Consider the following 12,617-nt stretch of genomic DNA (forward strand, 5'->3'; position numbering starts at 1 on the left):
GTTTTTACAAAGATTAATGATGTTACAGATAGTCAACTATAACAATAACTGTTGTAATAATCGGCAGATATATCCGTGTACTGTCCGCGAAGAAGAGAAGATAGAAGAAGAAGTCCGCCTATCGGCAGCTATGCACAAAATGCTAGCCGATATATTCGCCTATTGTCATGGAAGGGTTAACTATGTACTCAATTACCGTGCAAACTTGTCATCAATTAATTGCTGTTAAAGCTCACAAATTTAAACTGTTAACAAGATTTTAGCATATGTGAATGAATTTCCACATATGCCTATAACTCATTTATACATATCTACAATAGTTCCTACCCGGGTCTAGGGTGAGGCATAAATTAAGACAACTCCTCTTTTTTCACTCATGAAACGAACAAGACTTGCTTTTCGAATTACCTTCCACAAATACAGAATATTTATGTCGTGCTTTTATACCCTTCTAAAGGGAATTTCATTTCAAAATTTTATAATTTCTGGAAGTATTTTGTGTCTATACCCTTGGATGTTGCAAAGAATTTACAAGGCAAGAAACAACTATTTTAACAAGTCACCCTTTTCATTACCTATTGTGAAAACCATTTAAATTAATGACATTCAGTATTTACAATATGAGGCAGATCTTGTAGCAATGAGTACAACCGACATCTTGGTACAAAGAACATCTTATCTCCACGGGGTTTAATTTTTATGTCAATCGGACAAGAGATTTAAGAAACTTACTTTGTCACATGATTTATGACTATATGGACTTGATAAAATCAGTTGTATGGATTGGATTGGTTAGATCCTGAAAAGATATTTTAATATCACATATTTTATTATTGACTGAACCTAATCACATATTTTATTATTGACAACCTCATTTTATCGTAAATTTAAATGATTTAAAACATAATTTTTTTTCAAATAGATTTTAGTTTTTTATCCAATATGTTTAAGTATGTCCCACTTGTCTTTTGACAAATGAATGTTGTTTCAAATGTGGTGCTAGTTTTCACTCAAATAAGACCATAATAATGTTTACTCTATTTTCCTATTTGTATATCAGGTTTGTTATCTGATCTTTATTAGCACTCAGGAACCAGTGTTGTTGCACTTATAGCATTATACTCAGTTAATATTATATTTTGTATTAATAATATATTTCCTGTACTGTGATAATTTGGTTTTATCTTTAGTTTAGATTGATTTTAAATCTATAAATAGTTTTTGAAGGTACATAATATTTTTAGTGCAATATAGTTAGTTATTTTATTTTCATGTTTTGTAAATATTGTATACATTTGTTTTGTTTTGTACTAGGAATTTTTAAATTTGCTGTGATAAGCAAGTAATAACCATCCAAAAACTTTCAAATTAAATAATGATAAAAATTACAGTACAGCATTTTAATTTGAATATAAAATACCCCCGCCGCAGCAAACCTGCAGACTAAGCGAATTTCCATTTCCCTGAATGGATTTACACTAAAATGTCTCCTTAAAAATATCACATTTATTCCCTATTCAAATAGAATCAGTTTAAAACATACTTAGGTTTGCTGCAACAGGGAGGGTAAAAGTGTTTTTTATGTAGAATGTTAATAGTTAGTAAGAAATAAAAACATTTTCCAAATTTGGGCAAAATATGTTTATAAACAAGCAAACTACAACAGTTTACTTATTCTCCATAAGAATAACATGGGAATTTTAAATTTACAATTTTTTGGAATTTTCTCCGTAACCATTAGGCGCATTATAACGCTTCAATATACTAAATTATTTGTTTTTTTAAGCTCTACAAAATAGTTTTGAAAGAAATTACAAAATTTTATGTTTTTTGGGTCAAAAATGGGAAAAACCCATTTTTACCCCATAAAAGCCCCCATAAACCCCCGTTCCCATGGTCCGATCATGCTGGTTCGCGAACTCGTTCGAATAAACGTAGGTTTACACGTTTGTACCAAATTTTATCAAAATCGGATCATTTTTGCTCGAGTTATCGCGCTAACGGACACATATATATATATATATATATAAATATATTTATATATATATATATATAAATATATTTATATATATATATATAAATATATATATATATATATGAATTTGAACGGATGGTGTTTTTGACCTCTAGGGACCTCAAAACGAAAAAAAAAATCGGTCCCGGGTCCAGGTCTTACCGTGAGTACTACGGTAATAGCTTATTCCCTATATGGGAAATTCGCTAAAAAAAACTAGATTAAAAACCGTTATGCCTTTTAGTTGTTATACAATGTAAAACAATGTCCAACTAACATACAGGATGTTTCAGTAAAGCGTAGCGGGCTATGCAGATTCAGATTTTAGATGCAAAAATAAGTTGAAAATGTAGAATAACTTTTTTCGATTTCGGCTTAGTCTATCTGTAATCCGCCATTTTGTATTTTTTTTTTAAATTAATAACTCAAAAACCTTTGGAGATATTTTTATGAAACTTGGTAGAAACTTTAAATATACAGGCATAAACAATCTCTGAGAATTTCTTTGATCAGGCTCATCAAATCTCAAAATGGCGGCCATTAAAAATTTTGTTTTAATGGCTGGTTTTCATGGAATTTTACTTTTAAAAATTTAAATGGCCGCCATTTTGAAATTTGATGAGCCTGATCAAAGATATTTTCGAAGAATGTTTATACCTGTAGGCTTAAAGTTTATACCAAGTTTTATAATACCCCCGCCACAGCAAACCTGCAGACTAAGCGAATTTCCATTTCCCTGAATGGATTTACACGAAAATGTCTCCTTAAAAATATCACATTTATTCCCTATTTAAATAGAATCAGTTTAAAACATACTTAGGTTTGCTGCAACAGGGAGGGTAAAAGTGTTTTTTTATGTAAAATGTTAATAGTTAGTAAGAAATAAAAACATTTTTCAAATTTGGGCAAAATATGTTAATAAACAAGCAAACTACAACAGTTTACTTATTCTCCATAAGAATAACATGGGAATTTTAAATTTACAATTTTTAGGAATTTTCTCCGTAACCATTAGGCACATTATAATGCTTCAATATACTAAATTATTTGTTTTTTTAAGCTCTACAAAATAGTTTAGAAAGAAATTGCAAAATTTTATGTCTTTTGGGTCAAAAATGGGAAAAACCCATTTTTACCCCATAAAAGCCCCCATAAACCCCCGTTCCCATGGTCCGATCATGCTGGTTCGCGAACTCGTTCGAATAAACGTAGGTTTACACGTTTGTACCAAATTTCATCAAAATCGGATCATTTTTGCTCGAGTTATCGCGCTAACGGACACACACATATATATATATATATATATATATATGAATTTGAACGGATGGTGTTTTGGCCTCTAGGGACCTCAAAACGAAAAAAAAAAATCGGTCCCGGGTCCAGGCCTTACCATGAGTACTACGGTAATAGCTTATTCCCTATGGGAAATTCGCTAAAAATATCTCCAAGGGCTTTTGAGATATTAATTATTTTCAAAAAATACAAAATGGCAGATTACGGCTAAACTGAGCCGAAATCGAAAAAAGTTATTCATCATTTTCGACTTATTTTTGCATGTAGAATCTGAATCTGCATAGCCCGTTACGCTTTACTGAAACACCCTGTATGTTAGTTGCACATTGTTTTACATTGTACAACAACTAAAAGTTTTGTTTTGTCGATTTACTATTCAGTTTCCTAATTTACAATCCAATTATCAATAGGCGTACCTTTTATCCATGACTTAATGAATTATATCCTCATACATTATTTAACTTAGGCATTAAAAAATGTTAGTGTATCTGTGAGGGGAAGTGATTTTAGTCCTTGCATTGCTCAGAAAGTGTTGTTAATTTTACTGTTTAGATTTTACAACTAGTTTTTTCTAATTTTTGACTACAAGGCTTTTAAGATATTGTTTAATTTTCCCCTACCTTATATTTTATGTCTATGATAATGTAACGATTTGTATATTTGTAAATGACCGTTTGTGGATAAAGGTAGTGTGTGTTAATGAAAGTGTTCTTGTTTTACTGTGTAACTGGCTAGCAAGCCCCGACTGTCACGAGTTTCCTTTGTTTTGATGTTTAGCATTTGTACACAATATTGTAAAAAATGTAATTAAACAATCTTTACTATAAACTTATGTGTTCTTTGTAATTTTGGCAGTTGTCCTAATTAAGCATATAACTTATAATAAATACAGAATTCTCATAGTCCCAGCTATGCTAAAATGTCATGTGCTGATGTCTAACGTTTGTTAACTTTATTTCAATCTCCAATTAATTAATTGATCAGGTTACGTAAAAAGTTGCCCAATATCTCATTTCGTGCATAACTATATTCCGTCCACAAAATTTTGGCAGTTTGAGGGGTGTTCTTCCACCACTTTTTTTCATAAAGAAGTTTGTGGCCTCTTTAAACCTTGCATTTGCCCATCCACATAGACTAACTGCCCATGCGTGGAATACATCCAGCAAAGTAAGGGGTGAGCCAGTACAGTACAAAGGTGAACTGTACTGATAAAATGTTAGTGGTAGTAACCAGGATTTTAACCCACGACATCACTGCCTTGGGCCCGAAGTTTGTGACGCTACAGACTGAGCCATCGACTCACCAACCAATATTTTCTGCTTTAATGTATGTTGCAGCTGATTGACGTTTTAAAAAATCTCAGCTGTTGAGCTGTTTTAATGGTAGGATCAACATGTGGAGTGAATAGATTTCTTTCCCTCCGCCTAAATTTTGTGAACTGCAAACAGTCCCTTATATTTCACGAGTTCAGGATAGGTGAACTCCTTATGAATTTTATACTTGACCAAAATTCTCGTTATCTTCCAAAAACCCTGAATCTAGACCTAGTTCGTCTGCTCAACTAACTCTGGTCAAACTAAAAATGTCAGATTTCTGAACATCCTCTAAAAACAACAGCTGTTCTTAGGAGGATAACAGAAATGCAGTCCAAATATAGATTGTCAATAGGAAATTGTGCTGGCAGGTCATCCTGTCATCCTGTTTTTAAAACGTTTTTATTAGCTCACTTTCTTGTCCAGTACAACTTTTACAATCAATTTTATACTAACTTCCCGATGAGCTAGAGACTTGAAACATAGCTCACAAACGGATGACAATGCAATATTATATAATTTAATTTTCATATTTCCCTTGGGCTTGTTTTTTTTAACTCGCTTTCTTGCTAATTTTGATACTTCCTGATGAGCTAGAGACTTGAAACAGCTCACAAATGGATGACAATACAATATTATAATTATATCATTTACTTTTCATATTTCCCTTGGGCTACGCCCCATGGCTTGTGTTTATTAGCTCGCTTTCTTGTCCGGCACAAATTTTACAATCAATTTAAGCGAATTTCCCTATAGGGAAGTAGCTATTACCGTTGAATCCTTAAGGATTCATAGTCAACGCTATTACCGTAGGTCTCATGGTAAGACCTAAGCCCGGGACCGATTTACTTTTTCATTTTGATGTCCCCAGAGGCCAAAAACACCATTCGTTCAAATTTTTAATTTAAATTAATTTTAAATAAATCTATATATAGAGATGTGTATATATACAGGGTGAATTTTAAATGAGTTCCCCCCCTACTTTTTTCTACATTTTTAAAGATATTATCTCCGGACCACGTCAGATCATTGTTGAGTAGTAAGTACTTCATTTTGACTAGGTATACATTTTTGGCCGCCATCTTGGATCCGCCATATTGGATACAAAGTTTTTTTTTCAAATGTAAAGGTAGGGTTGTGACCCATTATTTCAAACTAGAATTTTACGCTGATTACAATGCCGCAATTAGTTTTTAAAAATATTGATTCGTTCTAAAGTTATGAGGACTTTTTATAACTTTATTTTTAGCCCATTTTAACATTGTGTATTAACAAACTAAGACCATAATCTCAAAATAGTGCTAGATAAACATAAGTATACACCACCATTCATTGTCGACATATTTTCACTTGGTTATGACGGATGTAGTTTTTTCAGCCGCCATCTTGGAGCCGCCATTTTGAAATGTGATCAATTAATTTCAATATGAAGGTGGTGTTGTGACCCATCATTTTGAACTACTTTTTTTATACTGGACTCAATGCTGCAATCCGTTTTTGGTTATCAAGCTTTCTTGATGAAATATTAAAATACTCTTATTTAAAATTTCAATATTTCAAAATCCAAAGATGCAAATGAAAAACGGATTGCGGCATTGAGTTCAGCATAAAAAAGTAACTCAAAATGATGGGTCACAACACCACCTTCATATTTAAATAATTGATCACATTTCAAAATGGCGGATCCAAGATGGCGGCTGAAAAAACTACATCCGTCATAACCAAGTGAAAATATTTCGACAATGAATGGTGGTGTATACTTATCTTTATCTAGCACTATTTTGAGATTATGATCTTAGTTTGTAAATGCACAATGTTAAAATGCGCTAAAAATAAAGTTATAAAAAGTCCTCATAACTTTAGAACGAATCAATATTTTTAAAAACTAATTGCGGCATTGTAATCAGCGTAAAATTCTAGTTTGAAATAATGGGTCACAACCCTACCTTTACATTTGAAAAAAAACTTTGTATCCAATATGGCGGATCCAAGATGGCGGCCAAAAATGTATACCCAGTAAAAATGAAGTACTTACTACTAAACAATGATCTGACGTGGTCCGGAGATGATATCTTAAGAAATGTAGAAAAAAGTAGGGGGGGAACTCATTTAAAATTCACCCTGTATATGTCCATCCGCACGATAACTTCAGTAATTTTTGTCCGATTTTGATAAAATTTGGTTTGAAGGTGTAAGGCGGGATAAACTTGAATGAGTTCGCGAACCAGCATGATCGGACTATGGGAACGGGGGTTTATGGGGTAAAAATAGGTTTTTCCCATTTTTGACCCTATAAACAGAAAATTTCACAATTTATTTTTAAATTTTAAACCATTTTGTAGAGCTTAAAAAAACAAATTATTTAGTATATTGAAGCGTTATTATGCGCCTGATTGTTACGGAGAAAATTCAAAAAAATTTAATTTTAAAATTCCCATGTTATTCTTATGGAGAATAAGTCAACTGTTGTAATTTGCTTGTTTATGAACACATTTTGATCAAATTTGGAAAATACATTAATTTCTTACTAAACCACAGTACCTTTTAACATTTTACATAAAAAACTTTTTTACCCTCCCTGTTACAGCAAACCTAAGTACTCATTAAACTAATTCTGTTTGAATAGGGAATAAATGTGATATTTTTAAGGAGACATTTTAGTTTAAATCCAATCAAGCAAATGGAAATTCGCTAAGTCTGCAGGTTTGCTGCGGCGGGGGTATTATACTAGCTAGCTGCTCAGAAATTTAATGGAATGTAGTCGATGCCGGCACTCACGGTTGAGCATTCAGCGTGGCAGAAACAGCGAACACAGATATCATAATTTATTACATAATTTATATTATTTTAACCATGAACAATTTTAAATCACTTGACCAAAATTACCTTCAAGGGAAAGGGACAGCTATGGACACACGCATGGCACCTTCTTTTGTAAACTTATTTGTTGGGCATGTTGAAGAACTTTTTCTAAATTCACAAAATGTTGAAACCTTCAATTTGGTATAGGTTTATTGATGACATTTTCATGGTTTGGGAACATGGACTAAAAAACCTGCAAACTTTCCTTGAAAATCTAAATCAATTCTCAATCCTTATAATCTACCTGGAACTTCTCAGAAGATATTCTTACTTTTTTGGATGTTCAACGTTTTTATTAGAGATGGTATGTTTAAACAAAATCCATGTAAAAGATACCAATACAATGGATTACTTAAGCTGTCATCCTGCACATATTAAAAAATCAATAACCAAAAAGCCTATCAATAGGAGCAAAAAACCTTTGTTCTGAAAATCGTGATTACCAAAATGATATTGAAATACCCCCGCCGCAGCAAACCTGCCAACTAAGCGAATTTCCATTTGTCTGAATTGATTTTCAGTTAAATATATTTTAATAACATTAGGTTTAACGAGTACCTAGGTTTGCTGCTACAAGGAAACTAATAAAGTGTGTTTTTGAGTAAAATATTGATAGCTTAGTACAAAATAAATAAATTTGCCAAGTTTGATCAAAATATATTTATAATATATATATATATATATATATAAATTTGAACGAATAGTGTTTTTGGCCTCTGGGGACATCAAAATGAAAAAGTAAATCGGTCCCGGGTCTAGGTCTTACCGTGCCACCTACGGTAATAGCTACTTCCCTATAGGGAAATTCGCTAAAACTCAGCAATTCACTTAACAGAAGAGAGTATCCTGAACATTTAATAGACAGTCAAATAAAAAGTTCAAAAAAGATCAAAAATTCATCACCCAATACTTTCCTGGCCTTTGAGTGGCACATATCATTCTATCAAATTCACCTCTGACCCATAATTTGTTTTCCAAACCCGCCTAATATACAAAAAAGCTCCTAACTTGAAAGACATTCTTTCAAAACCCAAACTACCTCCCACTTCCCAACCCTCAGCAAAACCTTTGGGCTGTAATCGATGCCATAACCCACGATGTGCCACTTGCAAATTAATCATCCCATCAAAAACCTTCACTAGCAGCCAAACTAAAAGATCTTATAACATAAATAGAAACAGCAACATCACTTGTGATTCTACTAGTCATTTACCAAATTTCCTGCAAAAACTGTCCTAAAGACTACATTGGCTTAACCACAAATGCTCTTAGATTTTGTATGAATGGCCACAGATATGATGTAGACCATCCTGATGAACAAAAACCTGTGGCTATTCATGATAGAGATCATTCTCAAAATGTTCAAATATGTTATTCATTAAAAGGAATAAGAAAATTGGTAAAAGACGCATCAAACCTAAAATTAAGACAGCTAGAGCAAGCTCATCAATTAATACTTAAAACACCATCTGGTCTAAATTTGAGATAGTATACAAAAATATTTTGTTTCTTTCTTTCTTTTTATCAAAATTTTCTTTTACTTCTTTGTAAATTATATATGTATTTTGGATTTTTGCTAAAACCATCTGATACAGTTGTTTACAATGTGCAACTAACATACAGGATGTTTCAGTAAAGCGTAGCGGGCTTTGCAGATTCAGATTTTAGATGCAAAAATAAGTTGAAAATCTACAACTTTTTTCGATTTCGGCTTAGTCTAGCTGTAATCCGCCATTTTGTATTTTTTTTTTTATTAATAACTCAAAAACCCTTGGAGATATTTTTATGAAACTTGGTAGAAACTTTAAATATACAGGCATAAACATTCTCCGAAAATATATTTGATCAGGCTAATTAAATCTCAAAATGGCAGCCATTAAAAATTTTGTTTTAATGGCTGGTTTTCATGGAATTTTACTTTTAAAAATTTAAATGGCCGTCATTTTGAAATTTGGTGAGCCTGTTAAAAGATATTTTTGGAGAATGTTTATACCTGTAGGCTTAAATTTTATACCAAGTTTTATAAAAATATCTCCAAGGCCTTTTGAGATATTAATTATAAAAAAAAAATGGAAGATTACAGCTAAACTAAGCCGAAATCGACAAAAGTTATTCAACATTTTCGACTTATTTTTGCATGTAGAATCTGAATCTGCATAGCCTGTTACGCTTTACTGAAACACCCTGTATAGGACATTTTTGTCGATTTACTATTCAGTTTCCTAATTTACAATCCAATTATCAATAGGCGTACCTTTTATCCATGACTTAATGAATTATATCCTCATACATTTTTAATTGTATTTAACTTAGGCATAAAAAATGTTAGTTTATCTGTGAGGAGAAGTGGTTTTAGTCTTTACGCAATTGCATTGCTCAGAAAGTGTTGTTAATTTTACTGTTTAGATTTTAAAACTAGTTTTTTTCTAATTTTTGACTACAAGGCTTTTAAGATTTCGGTTAATTTTCCCCTACCTTATATTTTATGTCTATGATAATGTAACGATTTGTATATTTGTAAATGACTGTTTGTGGATAAAGGTAGTGTGTGTTAATGAAAGTGTTCTTGTTTTACTGTGTAACTGGCTAGCAAGCCCCGACTGTCACGAGTTTCCTTTGTTTTGATGTTTAGCATTTGTACACAATATTGTAAAAAATGTAATTAAACAATCTTTACTATAAACTTATGTGTTCTTTGTAATTTTGGCAGTTGTCCTAATTAAGCATTAAACTTATAATAAATACAGAATTCTCATAGTCCCAGCTATGCTAAAATGCCATGTGCTGATGTCTAACGTTCATTAACTTTGTTTCAATCTCCAATTGATCAGGTTACGTAAAAAGTTGCCCAATATCTCATTTCGTGCATAACTATATTCCGTCCACAAAATTTAGGCGGTTTGAGGGGTGTTCTTTTTTTCGTTAAAGAGGTTGGTGGCCTCTTTTAACCTTGCATTTGCCCACCCACACAGACTAACTGCCCATGCAAGGAATATATCCAGCAAAGTAAGGGGTGAGCTGGTACAGTACACAGGTGAACTGTACTGATAAAGATAAAATGTTTGTGGTAGTAACCAGGATTTTAACCCACGACATCGCTGCCTTGGGCCCGAAGTTTGTGACGCTACAGACTGAGCCATCGACTCACCAACCAATATTTTCTGCTTTAATGTATGTTGCAGCTGATTGAGGTTTTGAAAAATCTCAGCTGTTGAGCTGTTTTAAAGGTAGGATCAAGATGTGGAGTGAATAGATTTCTTTCCCTCCGCCTAAATTTTGTGAACTGCGAGCAGTCCCTGTATATTTCACGAGGGCCTCTCCCACAGATAGGTGAACTCCTTGTGAATCGCATACTTGGCCAAAATTCTCGTTATCTTCCAAAAACCCTGAATCTAGACCTAGTTGGACCTAGACCTCAACTAACTCTGGTCAAACTAAAAATGTCAGATTTCTGAACATCCTCTAAAAACAACAGCTGTTCTTAGGAGGATAACAGAAATGCAGTCCAAATATAGATCGTCAATAGAAAATTGTGCTGGCAGGTCATCCTGTTTTTAAAACGTTTTTATTAGCTCGCTTTCTTGTCCAGTAGAACTTTTACAATCAATTTTATACTAACTTCTCGATGAGCTAGAGACTTGAAACTTGAAACATAGCTCACAAATGGATGACAATGCAATATTATATAATTTAATTTTCATATTTCCCTTGGGCTTGTTTTTATTAACTCGCTTTCTTGCAAATTTTGATACTTCCTGATGAGCTAGAGACTTAAAAACAGCTCACAAATGGATGACAATACAATATTATAATTATATTATTTACTTTTCATATTTCTCTTGGGCTACGCCCCATGGGCTTGTGTTTATTAGCTCGCTTTCTTGTCCGGCACAAATTTTACAATCAATTTTATACTAGCTTGCTGCTAAGAAATTTAATGGAATATAGGCGATGCCGGCACTCGCGGTTGAGCATTCAGCGTGTCAGAAACAGCGAACACAGATATCATAATTTATTTTATTTTAACCATGAACAATTTTAAATCCCTTGGCCAAAATTACCTTCAAGGGAAAGGGACAGCTATGGACACACGCATGGCACCTTCTTTTGTAAACTTATTTGTTGGGCATGTTGAAGAAATTCACAAAATGTTGAAACCTTCAATTTGGTATAGGTTTATTGATGACATTTTCATGGTTTGGGAACATGGACTAAAAAACCTGCAAACTTTCCTTGAAAATCTAAATCAACTCTCAATCCTTAAATTTACCTGGAACTTCTCAGAAGATATTCTTACTTTTTTGGATGTTTGACGTTTTTATTAGAGATGGTATGTTTAAATCCAAAATCCATGTAAAAGATACCAATACAATGTAATACTTAAGCTGTCATCCTGCACATATTAAAAAATCCATACCAAACAGCCTATCAATAGGAGCAAAAAACCTTTGTTCTGAAAACCGTGATTACCAAAATTATATTGAAAAACTCAGCAATTCACTTAACAGAAGAGGGTATCCTGAAAATTTAATAGACAGTCAAATAAAAAGTTCAAAAATCCTAACACAGATAATTTCAAAAAAGATAAAAAATTCATCACCCAATACTTTCCTGGCCTTTGAGTGGCACATATTATTCTTTCAAATTCACCTCTGACCCATAATTTGTTTTCCAAACCCCCAAGCCTAATATACAAAAAAGCTCCTAACTTGAAAGACATTCTTTCAAAACCCAAACTACCTCCCACTTCCCAACCATCAGCAAAACCTTCGGGCTGTAATCAATGCCATAAACCACGATGTGCCACTTGTAAATTAATCATCCAATCAAAAACCTTCACTAGCAGCCTTAACATAAATAAAAAAAGATCTTATAACATAAATAGAAACAGCAACATCACTTGTGATTCTACTAGTCATTTACCAAATTTCCTGCAAAAACTGTCCTAAAGACTACATTGGCAAAACCACAAATGCTCTTAGAGTTTGTATGAATGGCCACAGACATGATGTAGACCATCCTGATGAACAAAAACCTGTGGCTATTCATGATAGAGAGCATTCTCAAAATGTTCAAATACGTTATTTATTAAAAGGAATAAGAAAATTGGCAAAAGACGCATCAAACCTAAAATT

This window comes from Macrosteles quadrilineatus, unplaced genomic scaffold (assembly GCF_028750875.1).
Source record: "Macrosteles quadrilineatus isolate MER2022 unplaced genomic scaffold, UCM_ALF_1.0 Scaffold_3__2_contigs__length_128488019, whole genome shotgun sequence".
Classification (NCBI taxonomy): domain Eukaryota; kingdom Metazoa; phylum Arthropoda; class Insecta; order Hemiptera; family Cicadellidae; genus Macrosteles; species Macrosteles quadrilineatus.